General features: G+C 39.0%; 1 long non-coding RNA gene across 2 annotated transcripts; it reads left to right on the top strand.

Annotated features, from left to right (window-relative positions):
* Positions 1 to 1,311: 1,311 nt before the first annotated feature.
* On the top strand, positions 1,312 to 16,628 carry LOC118243923 (uncharacterized). 2 transcript variants are annotated; one of them, XR_007707982.1, is made up of 5 exons: positions 1,312 to 1,408; positions 1,537 to 1,587; positions 11,918 to 12,070; positions 13,622 to 13,764; positions 14,661 to 16,628. It is a non-coding gene; the product is annotated as an uncharacterized LOC118243923 (long non-coding RNA). The 2 variants fall into 2 exon arrangements; XR_004777383.2 differs by lacking the exons at positions 1,312 to 1,408; positions 1,537 to 1,587 and adding an exon at positions 5,739 to 5,774 and having other exon boundaries at positions 14,661 to 16,604.
* Positions 16,629 to 20,998: the final 4,370 nt, after the last annotated feature.

Here is a 20,998-nt window from a genome sequence, read left to right as displayed (position 1 = left end):
TGTTCAGGCCATTTTCTTTTTTTTTTTTTTTTTTTTTTTTTGGCAGAACTGAAAAAGATCGTAGAAAGAGTCAAAAGAAACTCATTCTTGTAACGATTGGCTGAAAAGGGAGACTTTCAGTGAAAGTTCCTCTGTAATCTTATCTATAGGACTATAAAATTCAATCTTTGAATAAGGAGCTGGTAAAACAGTGGTCTCCAGGCAGTAAATTAAGTCACTAGAACCTTAAATAGATTACTTATAGGAAACTAACTAAGGAAGCGCATGTCTTCAGGCACAAAATGGAAAGACCTTACCCTGGATCAGACACATCTTACAGAAGTATTTGGTGCCAGAAGATAATTTAATCTATTAAAAAGCAGTAAGTCAAAGCAGTTACAAGGTACAGGAAGATATTGCATGATATAAATAATTGAAAATAAATTACTTCCGCAGTATATATCAGACTTCAAACATTTTTAACATGTAAAACTGAAGAGAGGTATTTCTTTTCTGCCAAGAAGATTGAAAATGCATGATTTGATGGCAGGAATAATAATAAAAATGTGGTCCTGCAGAAAACAGTGCCCATAGATACAGAGATGTGGGAATTACAGGCATTTCTGACTTTATACACTAAAGAAAGAGCAGTGTGAGAGAGACTTCTGAATGCTGGAAGTGGACAAAACTGTGGCTCCACACTCTTTAATAAAGAGGGCAATTGGATGAAGCAGATGAATTATGAAATACAGAACTATTTCAAGTGATGAAAACCTTGTTTTAAACTTGTTTGGAGGGTTTAAAATAGATGAGCTCTGTAATATAAATGGAGTCATTCATGCATATTTGACATTTTAAACTGCAGCAGCACAAAACAGGGGTTAATGATACATCAGTAAGAGTAGGTTCTTTGTTGCTTGCCCAATAATTGCATTTTACATTGTTGTTTCTTGGATTTATTATAAAATTTATATTTTTTTATGATTTATGACATCAGCACAATTAATCTTTCTCAGATCTTGAAAGATAATTATATATGTTTGTCTGCCAAGAATATCGTTAAACACATTAGAACATCAAAAGTAGTAAAGTTAAACATTTTTTCAAACTGAGTTTTCCTTATTTCTTGAAAGTTGGGCAAAATTTTTATTTGACTTATTACATTTCCTACTGCTGTAGGACTGTGTTAAGCCACTGTGCTCAGCATACTGTCTATATCTTCAGACATTCATTATTAGTCAGAGAAATGCTTGAAATGCCTCAAAAGATGTACAATGGTCAAGGGGTCAGAAGTTCAGATAGTCACTCAGGCCTTTGTTCTCCTTCCTCCCATTTATATACCGAGTATACTGGGGAGCTTTTGATTGCCTTCAAAAAGAACTGGCAGAAGTGCCCTCACAAACCAGACAGACCTTCCCTGTTTGCCAGGGTATGTATTCCCCTCCACCCCTCCTTATCTGTCCTCAGCTTTGCTGACCTCTACAAGGCACACTTGTAGATGGCAACTGATGCTTATCCTCATGCTGCTTTTTTTCCTGTGCCTGAATCATTACTCAGAAGAAGCCCGTGATGAGGTTTCAGCAGTCTTAGCAGCCTCAGGTGGACCAGGTCAGTAATAAAGCTTATGCTACAGAATATTTGCCCAGAACTGAATTCACCATTATACACACTTCCCCTCTATTGCCCCATGGGGAGCCACAACAAAGCTGCCTCAGGCCTTAAGAGAGCAAAAAGTTCTTTTTGGAGGTGGATGGGAGCTGGGTCAGGTCTGATTTATAAATTAAATGAAGTCAGCAGCCAGTCCAGCTGAAAGTCAGCTGAAACCTGTAACAGGGTAAGTAGGATACCAACAAGAGTGTAACAGTGTGAATGAGAAACTTGTAGTGGCTTCACCTGATCCCAGTTTCTAGCACCTGCTGCCACCTGTCACTCCCTTTGAGTGGGATTTGCAGTCCTCACTCTAATGAAAGCTTTTAAAGAGTGAACATTCTGTCTGCACTCATGAAATGTCTTTCAGCAACTATTAATTAAACTACATGGTAAATCCTTCATTGTTAGTCCTCGGAGATAAATAGTATGGGGAGTTGAAATGAAAGTCTGACTTGGGAGTAAAATTAAAAAATAAGAGGAGGAAACTTCAGTTTGAACGTACAGGATTCTAGAATAAATTTATTGGTATTTTAGGCTGTTTCTTCTCCATGTAAGAATGAATTAAACTTCATTCCTTAAAGTACAATTTTATGTAATATTGGATCTATCTGAAAATGTGGGAAAGACATGAAAGACTTTGTAAAATTGTTCTTCAATTTGTCAAAATTACAACTAGTCTTAGAGCTGGTCAAATAATACAAATAGGGGGTAGGGGTTGCAAAAAGTGATATTTTCATTTATGTTTCCCTAAACCAATTAAGTTTCAAAGCTTTTACCACACACTGAAGTGTGACAGCCATTTCTTTTTAATGGCTAAGACTCAGATGATGCCTGGAGCTTGCAGCAAACTTCTGTGTCGTGTTCCCTTCTGTTGCTTTGCAGTTGTATTCTCTGTAGCTTCACAGTCATTTCTTGTACTCAAACTGTGTGGTAAAGAAAACTTTTCCTTAGTTTCCATCTCATTATCCTCCTCTTCTCAGCATCCTCTCTGGCCTGGCCACACATCAAGGAAGACCATGCTTTTATTTCACAGGGAGCAGCCTTAACAAGTTTAGGAGGAAGCTAGATACCAAAATGCTTAGCTCAGCCAAGGAATAAAAAATTCACTTACATTATGTACATGCAATTCAGTGGTTCTTGAGACAAGAGTCTGGGCCAGAGGCTTGGCAGGCTAAGCAACTAGTTAAGAATGGTTCATATTAATGTTGCATGCTTAAGATCTGCCTAAGAAGAAATGCAAGTGCAAACTTCTCCAGAAGAATGGACGGCTCTCTTCTCACAGGGCCTCTGCTCTAGCCCTGACCAGCTCAGTACCCTGCTGAACTTGCATCTGTTTGTTCATGCCTTGTGTGAAGAGGGGCCCAAAACTGGACACTGTGTCCAGACATGGTCTCATGAGTACAGGGTAAAGGGAGATGTTCCTATCCCTTCATGGACAGGCCATGTTCCTACACCTGGGAGCTGCCATTTCACACCTGGTTCATAGGGCTCCAGGGCTCCAGCACAGGTACGTATTTCCTTAGGATTTTCAAAGGGAAGTAATAATTTACTGCAAACATATGTTTTTGAGGAAATATGCAATCATATGAAAATCAGAGTGGGGTCCAGGAGGAAATGTTATTTGCCCACCACAGAAGGGATCACAGAAATAAACATGTTTTGTGCAACTTTTAATTAAAGGGTGCCTCCTCATGGTGGGATTGATTCCCTGAGCAGTAAGCTCTTCCCAAGCAGACCAGCTGAAGGATGGTATCCCCATAAGGCAGTGTTTGCAGTTCAGACTTCCCTATTTAACATACAGTTTATCTTCCACCCACTGTGTTTTCTATAAACACTAAACAGTTTGAGCAAGACTGAATTTTCTTTTCATGGCTATTGACACCCTGCTGTATTGCAGTGGTTTAGAGGTGATTTTGCATTCAAATGTGAGTCTATACCTGAGAAGAAGTTGGTTTTCCCTGCTTGTCTCATGGAGGAAGAAGAACACCAAATCATTTGGTCACAACTCAGTCCCTGCAGTGCATTTGGGACAGCAAATTACATACTGCTTCCTTGTCTAGACTTTATTTTGAGGATGTAAGTCCCAGTAGTAAACAAATATGGGCAATGCCCATCACAGCTACTGGGAGGACTAAGGACTGCAGAAAGAAGTCCTGAATTGAATGATACACTTGCAACAGATTCCCATTACAATGAAAAATAAAATAAAAGACACAGCTGAAAAGAAAAGGGGTGGGGGGGGGCGGGAGGGAGAAGGTAGTCATGTCTGCTGTAATTCTCTCCAGATTTATCCTTGTGTTAATCGAATCTGATATTAATGTGACTGAAGAAGCATAAATTCACTAAAAGAAATTAGGAGAAAGCAAACGCCCTCTGTGACGTTTACTTTTCAATTGCTCATGATTTTGAGTTGAGATGATCACTTGAAAAAAAAATCAGTAATTTCTTGGTTACAGTGCAAAATCCTGACACGGTGCTGGAAAGGAAGATTGTAAAACCAACTAATTTTCTTGCCTTGTTAAAGAATAAATGATTATACAATGATTCTTCAAACCAGTCCATACATCAGATTTTAGGAAATTAAAACTGTAGTCAAGTATATAGTATAACTACTGTTACCATGGTAATCCACTAAGCAGCTCCCATTTACCCTGAAAGTAATTCATTCATATGATATGTCTTAACATCAGCTTTCAGAAATACTTCATATTGATCTACAGAATATGTTGCATTGTTAATTGAAAATTCATTACTAACATTAAACTTCTATTTTATATTGTAATAAACCCATATCAAAAGGTGCAATGCTAAGCTAGATTACTGCTATGAGAAAAGCTTTTCTCTCATAGGTATCTCTATAGGTTGCTTTGCAAGCGTGAAAAGCATTTATTAGTCTGCACCTTTGCGGGCTGGGAATGCACAATATGCTGCTTGCTAGCTGCTAGGTCAAGTATCACTGAGGTGATGTTCAATGCAGAAAAATAGAGATCATCAAGATTTTAATACTAAATTGGTGGTTATGTGGTTTCCTACTGGTTATCTGTACAGCTTAATTTAAAAATGAGATGTTAGAACTCCTCACTCAACATCACACCACTGCTGTGCTACTTGAGGAAATTTTGTTTCTATGGTAACTGCTGAAGACTTTTTCATAGGCATTGATGTCACCAACAGACTAAATTTAATTACAGTACATGCAAACCATTGAACCATTGATTTCTTTCGTGATATTATCTGGAACAATAATGTAACAGTTACAATCACAGTGAGTATTTTAGTACACTAAATAAACACGTACAGAGGGGCGGCTATAGGTATATTTCCCAAAATATACATAAATAGAAAAGCTTTTGAGAGGAACATATTAATTGGCTCTCTCCACTGGCAGGTGACCAGTTCCATTTTAGGTACACTTCAGGAGTGCGGGAGCAGTAGCAGAGCAATTCTGCTGCCACCTCCGAGCCAGCAATGAGATGACGATAGTGGAGAACTTCAGGGACTGGCAGACCCGTTCTTCAGAGCAGTGTGTTTTATAACAGCTACACAGCCTGTCTCAGAAAATAAATGAGCATTATGAGAAACATTTTGTCAATGAACTGGAGGACGCTAATGCTTATAATCAGTAAAAGTCAGACCATAGGACAGAGGGATTTTTCAAAGCCTTAGACTATTTTAGTTTGTTTGCCATAAGCAAAACTCCAGATCAGCGACCACTTTCCTTCCTCAAAATGAGAACCTAGAAGCTATCAATCTTCCTGTAAAACAAGGTTTCAAGAGAAGATAAAGACAAATGCTCTAAAGGCTTCACCTTTGATATGTTTGCTTGGGTCTGGCCAGCCCTAGCCTGTTAAGGATTTGCTTCTCATAAAGAGGCAGCATCTTACCACTTTCAGACTCTGATGACTGAACCTAGGACATAGGTTCAAAGCCTGGTGTACTGAGATAATCTCTTTTAAAACTTTGACCACTGTCATAGGACCATGTTTTAATTCCATCTGCAGCTACACTAAAGCTATCATTTTTGAGGGAGTTTGCCAGAGCAAAGTTTCCTGAATGATTTTTTTTTTTTGTGTAATAGTAATCAATAACTTAAGTTTCTTTTAATTTTCAGACCATGGTCTAGGAAAGGGAATTATAGAAATAAGGTGAGTTTCCCGTGTCAGTACTTTCTGTTTCTTGTGGCTCCTCATCCTGATATTACAGGGAATGATGGTGTGAACAGCTACCTATAGAGAATTCCCGGTATCATAAGAAACCACACCTTGCCTAGAAAAAACTCTTCAGTTAAATTATTAGGTGTTACATCATATCAGATGTTTAGAAATACATTCACCAAACATTAACTATGGCTTCTGTGATTCCCTTACTGATGTAAGAGAACTTTTTATGTAATTGTGAGAACATCTAGATACTATAAAATCATTTTGCCTTTCCAGAAACAAATGCAGCAATTCCTAAATATAATCTATAATCTAATTATAAAATTGATTGGGGGTAACTCTACAAATATGAATAGTGCTTACCTTTACCTGGAATCCTTATATTTAATTCTTCTCACTTATTCTTCTCATTCCTTCTTGGAAATCTTTCCTCTTTGCTGAATTCTTGCTATACGTAACAATATTTATAGTACTCAGGATACAACACAGGTTGCAACAGGGAACTGTTTTTGAGAAGGATCCCTAAACTCAGGCTACACCATTTGCTGAAACATATTTTAATAAAGAGCAAATATTTATAAATATGATGTCTTCTGCTGTTGCCCATCTTGAAGTACCTGCAATATCTCAAATGTGATATAATTAGATAGAGTGGGGTTGTTTACAGCAAACTGATTAAAAGATGTAAATATAGCAGAAGCAGAGAAAAAAAATATATATATATATACATATAAAATTGTAGAGACTAATTCCTGTGTGTGTATGAAACATTTTGCAAAAGAAGTGAAAGAAAGCCTTAATTTTGTACACAGAGCTGATCCTGAGAGATAATTATGAGATAATAAAGATGGAGCTATTTTGCTTCTGTTGCATTAGCTTGCAAAGGATTTATTTGCTTGCTTGTTTACTATCACGTTGGGGGGAAAAGCGTGACCAGTGCTTCCAGGAATATAGCTGAAGTATTACAGGGAAGCTTTTGACAGGGAAACAACTAATAAAGAAATCATCTCAGGACAGTATTAGAGAAAGCAAAGCTGTTGCTGATACACTAAACTCTCGTGCATTTTGTTTTTAACAAGGTAAAATTTTCACAAGATAAAAGGAAGGAAATGGATACTTACACAGTACAGCTGGAAACTCTAGTACCATTATGTAACTTGAAAAATATATGAGACTCCTATTAAGATGGCAGGATATGTGATTTTAGCTTCTGTGAGAAATGAAGACACAGATCCCTGGAGAAATACCTCCAAATAACAAAGACAGCTCTATTGTCCATAGGACAGGTTAAATCTATAGCAGCCCGTAAAACAGAGCAAATACACAGGACTGTCCACAGAGCAGGGCAGAAGCAATAACCAATAATGCCCAGTCTTTGGTGTGAGAAGACTCAGTTACCACAGGCTGTCATGCTGCTATCTTTGGGATACAGGCAAAAACAATAACAAGTTACAGTCAATTCAGCAACTGAGAGTTTAAAGATGTACAGCAAAGGGGAGGATGCCCACAGAACAACATTATTAGGCACACAGGTTCTCAACGTGCCCACAGCAAGGGGGACTGCCTGCCATTTGCCCACCATCGCTGTAGCCCTGACTTAGAACAATGACTCCTTTGATTTACAGTGGGTTGTGGAGCCAGCTGCAAAGTAATGCTAGCCCTGTAGCAGGCCACAGTTTCAGACTGCAGAAATGAAGCCAGGTGCTAATGGTGCACAAAAAGCTATTCTAAAGTACTTGATAAGTAACCCAGTGAACCAGATATGTTGGGGTTTGGAGTTTATATAGTTTTGTTACAACAGCTATGAAAAATAAAGCAAAAAGGTAGTAACTTCAGAAACTAGAGGAAAAAATCTAGGTCATAAGAAATAGACCTGGAGGAGGCATCAAAAAGTACACAGCTAGAAAGGTAAATATATTTGCAGCACCATTGCAAACATTTTTGTCAGGGTAGCAGGTTAGCTTTTGCAACATGGAATTGATCTTCAATTACTGCCCAGTGCACAATTGTCACAATATGTATATTGCAGACAGTTTTGTGTACAGCAAAAGAAACCTTACTGCAACACTTGAAACAATGTGAATCATATCTGTATTCACAGCTACTTTGAAATAAATATGAAATAGTTTGGCAAAAGTCATTGTAATTATTCAAAGCTTGTGCTGCTGTCAAACAATTCATGATGTATGAGGTTTAGATCAATTTCTCCTGTCATCAAGGACAAGCTCAAGCTTTTAGAGAGAATTCCTTTCTCTCTTCTCCATTATGTATGTAAAATAAATATTAATTATGCATGTAGATTCATTCTAGTCAGAGCTGGTTGAGTTATAATTTATTTTACTACTCACATAAAGAGTGGGTCAAATTCACCTGCACTTTGGTGGGGTCAGATGGTTATAAATGAGAACAGAAGCTGGCCCAGCAGGTAGCTTAGATCAGTATTTACGACATCCTAATTTACCCTGTTCACGCTATGGCTGCATTGCAGCCTCTTGAAAGTTACACCCTTCAAATAATTACAACCCCAGAAAGTCTCTTACCCATCTAATTTATACACGCTTTTTCCTATTGGCTTCAATAGTGCCAATAAAATCTTGTCTCCACTGTGCAAAACAGCACAGCATCGAGCTTGGCCTGCTGCCAGCACAGGGAAGCCTCATTAGCTGGGCTGCAGCATCAGCCCGATACAGCTCTGCTTCTCCTGGCCCAGCTTCGCAGCTCAGAAGAGCCTTGCCCTGCACCCTGCAGACAGCTCAGTTTGGTTAGCAAATCCCAAGCCCACCACTGCTCCAGGGCCTGAAGAGAAGGCTTGAGCTTGTTGCAAAGTATCCAGCTCCAAAGATTCAGCCAGGGTTGTTTCTGAATTGATTTATGCCTTGCATATATTTGTTTTCATGTAATGGCATCCGTGTATTTTCTGTCTTCAATTAAGCATAATTAGCAGATGAATTCATGTATGACAATATGATTGTTTAGCTTTGAAGCCTACAATTGTGGCAGTCCTCATATGCATTTAATCTTCAGCACTCTGTAAAGTACATTACTAATAGTTAGGAATGGTTCATTTTGTCACAGAGGCCTGTCTTCAAGTGTCTGTTTTTATCTTAGTGTGGGACTGGAAGGAATCCAGGATGCTTCTTGTTAATTACTATACTAATTTGTTTAAAGTTAGCACCAGTCTTTCTTCCATGCCTATTACTTTTGTGTATCTTATAAGCAAACCCAAACTTTGGTGGACCCCGAGGATGTTTTCTTTACTCTCTGAAAGCCAGGTTGTCCTCTTTGTGCACAAGTGGTCTAATTATGATGTATTAGAGGAAGGGTAACACCACTGCCACTTGCTAGATATTCTTTGAAAACAGTGAGTTTGTCACAGATACTTTATGTTCAGGGAATGGCTTCCAGTGCTAATCACCATTTTGTCTCAAACAGAGGTGGTGGTCCCAGCTGTGTCCAAGTGATGGCTCTGTTTCATCCCACCAGAGGCACGAAAACCAGGACTGGGTATTCCAGTGTGGGTCCTTGTGCTTCTCGGGGTGGTTTGCTGATACTATAGTCAATTATCTGTTTACATCTGTCACTCCAGAAAATACTGAAGTGTGATGGGATCATTTCTTAATCCTCTGCACAATTCAGCACTCCCCTGAAAGAGTGCATTTTCTTGATTTAGCTGTATAAGGCTATGATCCCTAGATGGGACAATAACACATCTGACTACATAATAAATTCCAATGATTTGTTAAAATCAGTATGAACATTGAAAACTATTACATTTTTGCAAGCACTTTGATTAGTTTCACATGTTTTGTTCCAGGTTTCCTCCTTACATTGTCTAGAGAAACACAGCGAAAACAAGAAAGTACTGCATTAGAGTACATTACACTCAAGAAATAAGTACCTACAAAAGTGATTATAAGAATGAAAGGAGAAGCAGCAGAGGTCTTCTACATATTGCCTGAAACACTACCCAGAGTGTAATTTGAAAAAAAAATGCATATCAAAGAATATGGTCTTTACTCCCCATAACCACATTATTTCGTATCAGTTAATTAGCTGCGTTTACCCACAAGTTCTATTTTTACTGAGACCCCTTGTAATTGAAATTCACATCATCTATGTAATTTTTAAAGATGATGACTGCTATTTTAGTGAATGAGACATACATAATGGTATATGCTCAAATTTTATACTGCACTAATGCTACATTTCCTTAATAAATGAATTACTTCATTGGAAATAACCTCTGCAGTTACAATGAAAATGCAGGTAATGTGATTCTGGGACATTTGAATCATCAGCTATGCAACAGTTACTGTTATTCATTAGAGAGCATCCAGAAGTAGTTACATGTGTAAACTGGCAAAATAAATAAATAAATAAATTCTATGATATTGACTGTTTTGCTGTCATGCAGGCTGTGTCACTTAACACACACAAAGCAAAGTAGGATATACTTTGTCTATAAAAGCCATTTTTGCCCTGTCTTGCAATGGTGGTTTCCCACATACATGAGGTTAGCCTTGTGGCTAACAGGGAGCTCCATCCACGCAAGCTGCAGCAGAGCCCATGTGCATTGTTGACACAAGGCTTGTCTGTGGGAGCCCAGAAAGTGCTGGCTAAAGCTGTGTCTGTCATCCAGCTAGAGAACATTTCACTCCAGGATCCAAGAATGACTGTAAACATAGCTATGCGTTTGCTAAGAGTGCAGCCAGCCTTTTAAGCATTTTCACTGTTTCTTTAGGCATATATCAGTGAGTGAATTATCAAAATGCTAAGTTGGTGGTTTTACAAACCAGTGATAAATCAACACTGAATGTATTCTTTTTTATCAGTTAACTTTTCATTCAATCCAAAGTCCAGCTGGAACTTTGGCTGCAGTCTCTCTAAAGAATATGAAATAGCCCACACATTTGCAGGTGGAGACTTTTGAGACACTACAGGGTATCCAAAACATCTGTATGAGGCCTGCAAAGATGGCAGGGGACTCATAGGAGACATACACCCTCCTGGGGTGGCAGATGGAGGCCAGGGTGTGCATCTCAAACAGTGACCTCCAGTAACTATCAGGGGAAGCAAGTGGATAGGAAGCAGCTTCCTGCTTAGAGAAGCATCCCCAGCAGTTAACAAGCAGAGCAGTAAAAATACTACCAAATACAGCTAAACCCCCACAGAGGGAATACAGGGTTTCTTGCTGATCTACACCAGTATGAAAGTGAACAGCTGTAGATCTACTTTTTCCTGAGGGTTCTTAGAAGAGGTTGAAGACTCCCTTCTCTGCCACTTCACTCTGTGAGGAATTCAATATCTTCTGCTAGCACCAGTTTGGAGTTATCCTAAAATGCAGCAATTCCCACATTTGCGGGTAGGAGTGAGATAGCCTCCAGGTAGGCACTCCTTTAACCTGTCAGACCTCTGAGCTTCTCTGGGGCATGCGTAGCTGTAGCCTGTGCTGTTCAGGGTGTGCTTCATATAGCTTCACTTACTTTTCCAGCAAGTGTGTGAAAATCATTCGCCCCCTACCCCTAATCTTGCTTTTTCAGCAGCTCATCCTCTTCAGTCATGCTCAAGTTGCAGAGGCCAGAGATGGAAGGTGTTAATTTGCTGGGCATCTTATTTACAGATTCAGTGCAGAAATGCCATTCTACTGAAAATTGTTTCTGAGTTGTTTGTGTTTTTTAGTTTTTTCGTTAACTATCACCCAAGCACAGTGAGGTTGCAAGCTATCTATTAGAAGAAAAAAATGCTGACAGATATAATTAGCTCTAGTCTGTTTAGCTACTTGTACAGAATTTGGAAAAAGAACATCAGACAGCAGCATTTGGTAACCCTCTGTGCTTATGAACTATTTCTTACTAGGTGTGAGTCTATTCCCCTTACATGTTTGCAGACAAAAATACTGCAATAATGAAGACTATTGGTTTTCTGTCTAACTAAAGAGGATTATTTTCTTTTTAAACCACTATAGTCAGCCTGACTGGCTTCAATTTTGCAGTTAATGTGGGTCACAGTGTTTGTCTTTCCCTTTCAACATTGCTGTCTTTATTTGCACAGTTAATCATTGTTTTAAAACTATTTAATTATTTTAGAAGGCTTACACTCTACCATGCATATATTTCCTGTTTCTTTAGCTTTGAAAAAGGGAGAAGAGAGTCCTCAGGCCTGGCCTACTGGTGCCATTGACCAGTCATTCTCAAGAAATCCTCTGGCACATTCCCACTCCTTCTGCCACATCTCCAAGTACAACAGTGCTGAGATATCTGGAGACAACAGGGATTCAACAGGTGGGATTCAGCGCCAGTTTCAGCCATCTACCCTGTAGGCATCTGCTCTGAACAAAGTGCCTAAGCTTCCATTACAGCTTGTGGAGACCTAGGATTCAATTCAGTTGCCTAAACATCATTTTACTTTTGAGACACCAGGGGATAGACACAGTGTTTTCATGGGGAAAACTGGTGTGACGCAGGACCTATGGGCAACCTCTTGGAGAGGCATTTAGAAACCACACGAGATACCCCAGAACTCATATGGCCATAGATGCTTTAGATCACCACTAACTTCTAAAGGAGACTTAGACATATTGTTCCAATACAGTCTGTAAACACATTTAGATGAATCTGAAAGCCATTCAAACTTACTAATGAGAAGTCAGAAAAAAGAGCATTTAAAAAAACTCAGTGCAGAAAAGACACACTACTTTACTGATGACAATTCTTTTCATTTTGTTACTGTTATTGTTAATAATCTGTATTTTTAAAAAGCAGTGAAAGAAAGAAAAAGAGAAGGAAGAATGTGTCCACCAGACTCATGATGAAATGGAAGAGAGTGAAGAGCTCACCAAGCCATCTTCAAAAAGCTTGGTAGTTCTTCATGGCACAGTACAGAGCTATGTAGATATATTAATTAGTGTTCCAGCATTGATACAAACACGTCTTTCTAACAACAGTCATGACCCAAACCTGTTACTAAATATTAATCTGAGGTTCTCTGCACCATGGTACATTGTTTTGTGTAGATTAATCCTAAAATACAAACAAACAAACAAACCAACAAACATCCTCTGCAGTAAGGTTTATGATTTCATGATGTAAAAGGAAATGAGAGGTACACCATTTTTTTATTGCTTAGGCTTAGCAATATTTTGAACATTTGACTGAAAGTCCTTGCATACATTCTGTCCCTAAGCTCAATGAATTTGAATTGAAACTGTGGAAATTCAGACAGACCTTGACTGAATAAAAAATGAATAAAGATTCAGTGCATACTTTCACTTATTAATGCTTTCCATGCACTTTCCATTAGTGTTCAAGTGCATGTTCAAAAAATCCTCTAGACTTTCAAATGATTTCTACATAAGTAGGTAGATAAGAGAAATAATTGTGAAGAATTTTACAAAGTTCTTAGGCTTTATTCATATGAATGTGAAGCTTGTGTTTATAACTAAGGAAGACAAATGGCAAATCACAGACACAGCACAGATTCTACATCCCTCACTGCTAGGCATGCATATTATGCATATTGACATCATTTAGCAAATCTTCATCATGTTTACTACTGTACAGCTTCAGATTAGTCCATTAACCTTATGCTTACTGTGGAGTGATTTATGATACACCCCCTTCCTTCACAAAATGAAAGACCACATAAAAAAAATTATAAAAAATATAAAATAAAAAAATAAAAAAAAACAGATCCCACTGAGTCATGTTAATGTTGCAATCCTCTGTGCCCTAAGCACTAAGAACAGTCATTACAGCAAAATGTGGGGAACTCCTCTTGCAGTAAAGCCATGCAGTCTGTGGCCCTAGTGATTTGCATCCAATCTTTTACTACAGAGATACATGGATACATGGGAGGAACAACCCTAAGCACCAGGACATGCAGGGGACCACCCAGTTGCAAAGCAGCTTTGCAGGAAAGGACCCAAGAGTCCTGTTTGACACCAAGTTGAACATGAATCAGCAGTGTGCCCTTGCTGGTAAGAAGGCTTAATGATATTCTTGGCTGCTATAGGCGAAGTATCACCAGCACGTCAAGAAGGTGATCCTTCCCCTCTACTTAGCATCAGTGTTCAGTTCTGCCACCCACCCATGCCTCTATAATGCCTCTGTAAGACTGACAGTGACTGTTCTTTGATTTGAGAGACAGCTCCTACAATACAACCCTGTGTTTGGACTCTAAAACATAGGTGTCTCTGTGTAAGTGTATACTGAGATAGTCAGTGGAGATGGGAGAGCCAGGGCATTACCCAGTAACTTAAACATAGGTCCTAAGACATCTAGATGGCTAATGCCATTTCAGACATCCTAGAGTATCCAGAACAGCAACACAGGGGTGGCAAATATTACAGTGGTAAAGAGACCTCTTCCCCTCAGCCAAAGGAGACTGGCTGAAAAGTTTTACGCATCATACTCAGCCCTGAGGCTGTCAGCTGACCAACAGATTCAATATGGTCCATATGTAAAAATTCCTACTAAGGAGGGTTTTTATCTTCTGCGAACTTCAGCTTTGAGTTCCCAGTGGTAACTAACAGGCCCTGAAGTACTGTAATATTTTTCTTCTATTCTGTTTTTCTTTTCTTAGGTTCTACTGGAAAACTCTGACTGATCACTTGGTCATTGTACCTGTAAATTAATGACTGTTCTGGCCATGGTCCAGAGAAGCACTTAAGCATGTGCTTAAGTTCTTACTTTCTTATATAGAGATGGCAACATGCCATTAATGATATTCTGTGCTCTATGTATATGAAAGCTACCCTAAAGGGGTAAGGCACTTTAAACCCACAACCCCGAGGTGCAGTCAGGGAACAATCACCATGGATAGGGGAGGATTTAAAGCTAACTTAAGCATCTTTTTATTCCCTTGATTCCAAAGGTATTTGGATACTGCTGTGATCCTCAAACAACAAAGATACAGGAGTGGCACAGTTGTAAACCATCGTAAAATATTGTTTTCTATCAGTCTCTACAGTTACGGGTAATTGCTAAAGTACATGAACGTCCGTGGAGAACAGAAATTTTCAGTTCAACTCAAGGATTCATCTGTATTGCAAATGCCTTCCACAGACCAGCTTCTTTAAGGCTCTAAGGCTGCTTTACAGCTACTTGACTGTCAATACTTCTCTCTTCTATGAGATCACCTGCTGTTCTCCAGGGACCCAGACACACTTCAGCACTCACAGTATCCTTTTATCAAGGAGTTCCATGACAGTTTGCATGGAGTACCTTCTCCATTCAAACCTACCTCCGGTTTGATTTCTCTGTCTTTAGACATAGCTCTTCACCCCTTAGCAGCTGTATCCCTGAGTACAGAGGGGTCTCTATTGATTTCTAGTAAAGGAAGAATGATGTTGTAAAGCTAGCCACATATTAAACTAAAGCATACATGTACAGCAGACAAAAAAATCCTCCCATTTCAGTTCAGTCCTCATTTCAGTTGCAATGAAAAAATACAGAGTATTTTCACTGCTTCTCTATGAATCCCATCAACAATTTCATACAAGTACTGTCTGAGTCAAATGCCAACAAAAATGAAAAGGACTCTGTGCATGAAAGAAAAGGATCGTTATTTATTTAGTTTGAGGGGAGGGTACTGTGTGATTGCAATTAATATTAGTTTTGATCAACACAGAAATGCCTCATGGTTATATAGGCTGAAAAGCAATGTTTTCAACTTCTTTGATATTTTCCCAATAAGAAGGTAGCCAGAGGAGGAGAAAGAAATTTTACATTTCTGGTTATTTTCTTTTATTATTTTAAATAATTTTAAATCAGGATGTTCATGGTAGCATCCTGATCAAATACTCAAACACTGAACAGTAGGGTAATTTTTATAACAGCACAGGTTCACAGGCTGATCACCTAATGAACAATGGGAATTTTAGAACTAATGTAAGCAGTGCTGACAACCTGCAAAATGCTATTATAAATTTTCAAGATGGGCTGCATTTCAACATCAGAATCTTTAAGATCTTATACCTACAAGATAAGAAGTCTGTAGAAGAGAAAGCTCCAGGGAGACCTTAGTACTTAAAGGGGGCTTATAAAAAAGATGTACAGCAACTTTTTACTCAGGCAGATAATGACAGGACAAGGAGGGATGGTTTTAGAATAAAGAGGGGAGATTTAGATTAGATATTAGGAGGAAATTCTTCACTCAGTGGGTGGTAAGGCACTGGAACAGGTTGCCCAGAGAAGCTGTAGATGTCCCATCCCTGGAGGTGTTCAAGGCCAGGTTGGATGGGGCCTTGGCAGCCAGATCTAGTGGGTGGCATCCCTGCCCATGGCAGGGGGGTGAAACAGACAAGAACCTGTTAGAGAAGGTCCAGAGGAGGGTCACAAAAATGATCAGAGGGCTGAAGCACCTCTCCTGTGAATAAAGGTGGAGAGAGTTTATGTTCAGCCTTGAGAAGAGAAGCTGGGGATACCTCATTGCAGAGTTTCAATATATACAAGGGGCTTGTAAGAAGGACAGAGACTATTTACCAGGGCCTGTAAAGAGAGAATAAGGGATAATGGTTTTAAACTGAAAAAGGGTAGATTTAGGCTGCGTATAAGGAAGAAATTCTTCACTCAGAGGGTGGTGAGGCACTGAAACAGGTTTCCCAGAGAAGTTGTGGATACCCCTTCCCTAAAAGTGTTCAGAGTCAGGTTGGATGGGGTTTAGAACAATTTGACCTGAAAGATGTCCCTTCCCAAGACAGAATGGTTGGACAAGACTACCTTTAATGGTCCCTTCCAACCTGAATGATTCTATAATTCTATTATAAAACTAAAGAATACAAGGAGAAATTTAGTTCCAAAATCCTTTTGATATGTGATGAAGAACAACCCACCCCCCCCCAAAAAAAAAAAAAAAAAAAAAAAGAGAGAGAAGAGAGATTTGTATTCAATGTGAAGAACATAGTGAAGAGACATCTTTAAGAGATTGAACTGAACTGATTTCCAACATACTAAAATGGGAAGAGTAGATGTAGATAAGCCATATCTGCTTTCATCAGAGCCTCTGACTTGGAATTAATATAAAAAATTAAATGACAGAGATTCAAGTCAGATGAATGAAGCAGAGCATGGCCTCTTTTCTTACAGCTTAGTGTAGTGATAAAAGTAGAAATTGGTACACCCATCTTACCTAACAGGGAAAACTTTTAGAGCTATTTGCAGATAGAAGTGCTAATTAGGTAACTGGGCCAGACAGAATTATTCCCAAACCGCTGTCTGTTTTATTGATGTTTCTGTCTTGGTACTTCTTAGCTCTCTTTATGGAGACACTGTAAAGGGAAGCAGATGCTTTGCATGCTCTATGGCACATTAATGAGCACTGATAGACATACTTTCCAGTTCCTTTCCTTCTTCCATTTTGCATTCTGCACTGACATTTTTATTCAACAGTATGAATGATTGATATTTGTATTAGTATCTTAATTCATTAAGACATTTCAGTAATGAAAATATATGTATACTTTTCCCGACATTGTAAAATGACAACTCAAATGTTGTCACTTCTAGAAAATAAGGCAAGATAGGTATGATTGACCACCAAATTATTCTAGCAAAAAATATGTTCTGATAAGTCTAACTACTGAAGAAAAGAGTAACTAAACCATGTGTATATATGCAGGTGGAAAAAACGTGTGTAAATTACTTGATACTGTAGATAGTGTTTGATGCTTGACAGGAAATTAATTTCCACACAAGCACTTGCTGTGACAGCAAAGTGATATGACAGCCCCTGGAGACCACCCAGCTAATTACTGTATCTTCCTTTGCTCTGTATTTTTTCCCCTATTGTAAACCATGGACTGAAAGGTGGAAATCCATACTCCAACTGCTGCAAGAAATATCCATGCAAAACAAATGTAAAAACCTTTCATACAGTCATGAAGGATGTTTGGACCTGGCAAACGTGTCATGCATTCAGATCAGAACATGTTCAGAAAGACTTCCTGAGTGTTCACAAATAAAAATTAGTTTTTCATGTTGGAATGTCTCTTTCTTTTGCACCTATGCTGAACTGTTAATGCTGGTAGGCCACTACACAGCTATGCACTTTTCAAATGCACAAAAAAAAGCACACTCAGAAACTGGGCCTGTGAAAGCTGAGATTTCTGCCAGTGTGAGAAATTATCATTGAGCAGAAGAGAAAGAAATGGACTGCAGGCAGGCACTTAAAAGTCTGCTGTGCTACAAGAGGTATCTGCCAACCCAGGAGCTACAGCGAGCAAAATGCTGGATCCATGCATTCCCATCACACATGTACAGAGGCACTAAGGGTGCACTCTCTGACAGATGTCAGAACAGCAGATATCTTTTCCAGAAAGAGAGGAAGTCTTTTTTTTTTCAGTTTGAAGCTTTAACTATTGCTTGGGTATTTACTATAACCAGACTTTACATGCTGTGGCTTCAAGAAGTCCATAACCATTGTTGCTTTGGGATGGTTATTTTAGATCTCACAGCAGAAATGCACATCAAGGTGGAGCACAGAAGGGAGACAAGGGCATGGCACAAGAGGTCTGATATAGATCACTGTGCTCCACATGGAAGAGGAAGTGTGAAAGGAGGCACTAAGACAGTTAAGAGCAAAAAATAAAATATGAACCTGGATACACATTAATATTCTAATAAAGCTTCATTCTTCCTGACCAGAGAAAGTAATTTCATCAGCTGCAATTGTGTCTCCACTTACCTTTTTTTTCCCCTGTATTGATTTTGTCTTCTTTCAGTTTTCATTGTTGAATTGATTTCGTTTTCTTTCAGTTTTCATTGTAAAATACAGTTTGAGTTAAATTTGATTTGTAAATACCTTCAAAGTTTCCTGACAAAAGCTGGGATTTAGGGTGGAGGAGGAACAGCCCAGGGAATTAATTACAAAAATTTCTGATAGAAACAGGTTAAAATAAATAAATAAATATGCTAAGTCAGGCATTTTCTGATGGAATACTTTTAAGATCTATGAAAGAAAATACAAAATAAACAGAGAAAAATAAGAAAATGTTAAAAAATAACAAAACAAAGGAAATATAAAACAAATTACAGGAAATTTAACCTATAGTTTTCTGAATCAAGGGGTGAGCATTCTGTTTAAGTTTGTTATACTCTATCAATGTAGATTCATATGTGGTCTACATAAGATGTTAATCCTGACTCTGCTAAAGAGGTGTCTCAGCTGTCAACCCAACAAAATGGTGGGATCCACTGCCACCCCATGCACTCTCTCCTGTGATGCTCAGTGACACTGCCTACACTGCCTGAGAGGCAGATGGAGGATGCTCACAGTATTGCCACAGAGAAGGGCCAGCTGGCCCGGCTGATAAGGAGGTTCTCAGATGTGTACAGAGCCTGATATTCAGAGCTCTCTCTAGAGGTGCGCTCAACACATAAAAGCAAGCAAAGCAACTTTCCCGTTTTATTCGGAGAGACTAAGCTTGGTGATGCCAAGCGTGCAGAGTGAAACAATCTGTCTGCCAACAGCTCAGATTCAGTCCTTTGTTTGGGCTGGTGCTACAACCAGTTAATGGTCGTATGTGGGCACAGCAAAGTCAAACAACTTACACACATGCTGTCAGATTTATTCATTCCCTCTTGATATCTACATCTTCTGCAGTTATCACTCTATTCACTTTTCTCCAGCATAAATCACTTTGGCAGCTTCTTTTTAATTCCCACTGAGACAGATATTTAAATGATTTTCTGCACAGGGGTGAGCTTTGCAGAGAAATCAAAGTAGGAGATAGCCTCTGCTCCTGAGCTGTGGGCAGAGTTCACAGCTATTCTTGAAAATAGAAGATCACACAAATTTCCCAAGCTACCTGCCTGGCGGAAGTTAACAGGAAACCACAGACAGATCCATCTTGCTTTCTCCATGTGTAACCAAAGAAGCTGAAATTCAGACTCTGCCACTGATTTCAGCTGAACACCGCTAAGCTCTGAGCTTTTACATGAACACCACTGCAGCTCTTTGGAAGTATCATCTGAGCCATGACCTTTTCTAACATTGCTTGGGCATCCTGACAAAAAGGAATGGGAGGTTCATTAAGCTTCCCTAGGCTTATAACCCAGAGTACATATCCATATCTCTCAATTCTATGATGTGTTTACTCAAAAAAAAAAAAAAAAAGGCTCAAAAGACTAAGAGAGAGAAAGAAAAAATAATATTTGCTGTTAGGTTGTTTAATTTGCTGATACAACTGGGTCAGCTGCTACCACTTACATTTACTGACAGAACATACTGTTTTCTAATCACTGAAGGATAACTGTAGCATATAAGGTTATAGAGGTATATAAGGTAGCATATAATGTTATAGATATGAACAAGTGTCTTTAAACCAAAAATAGAACACAGAACTAAAATCAAAGATGAGTGAGAATTTAAATTAATCTTGAGACAAGAAGAATAGTTAGCCTAGGAGGTACCCCAGGTGAACTGAAAGTCAGATTCCCATATGGAAAATTCAAATACAAACAAAAGTGCCCTCTCCAAAATTTTTCTCTGGAGGGTTTTGCAGCCATTAGACACATTGTCTCCTGATCCAAACATTTCTGCATCCTGCTTGACTAGAAATGGCACAGGGTCAGCAGCTGTCAAACACAGGTCCTGCTAAGCCCCTTTAGGAACCAGAAAGTAAACAAAGTGATACCTAAGCCCAGCAGAGGAAACCAATCCGATAAAGCTTGCTTAGCTCATGTGTAGCACATAAAAGGATCAGACTCTTCACAAGCATGAGGAGTGAGAGCTGCTTTCATTTTTAAATATACTCTAAAGGGAAGTCCTGATGGTAATGGCCACCCTTACCCTTATTGTAGCATGTGAGCTGAATGATCAGAGCCCTTGCACACAGAGGGGAAGGTTTGGTCTCTGTGTCTGCTTAGCCTGGGATGTGAAACCCATCTCTCTTTCTCCAACCTTCTCCTGACTGGGGAAGTCCCAGTTCAAATTCCCTGAAATTGTGGGAAAAAGTAAAGCTGATGTCCTCACTTCCTACATCCCTAAACAAAAACAGTGATGTGGTCACTAGGGGCTGTCCTTTCTCTTCACATGATCCAGTGAATGCCAGGGGCACAGCTCTGGGGTACCTAACTCTCCAGACTCCCCCAACATATGAACTCTATGTCTGTTCTTACATCTAACACCTAAAAGCTAAGTGGGGTACCACCTCAGAGACTGTGAGTATTTCTTGAACCAAAGAGGTATTAACTGTTCTGATACTTTAGAAA

This window comes from Cygnus atratus, chromosome 3 (genome assembly GCF_013377495.2).
Source record: "Cygnus atratus isolate AKBS03 ecotype Queensland, Australia chromosome 3, CAtr_DNAZoo_HiC_assembly, whole genome shotgun sequence".
Lineage (NCBI taxonomy): Eukaryota > Metazoa > Chordata > Aves > Anseriformes > Anatidae > Cygnus > Cygnus atratus.
This window is presented reverse-complemented; position numbering and strand designations above follow the sequence as displayed.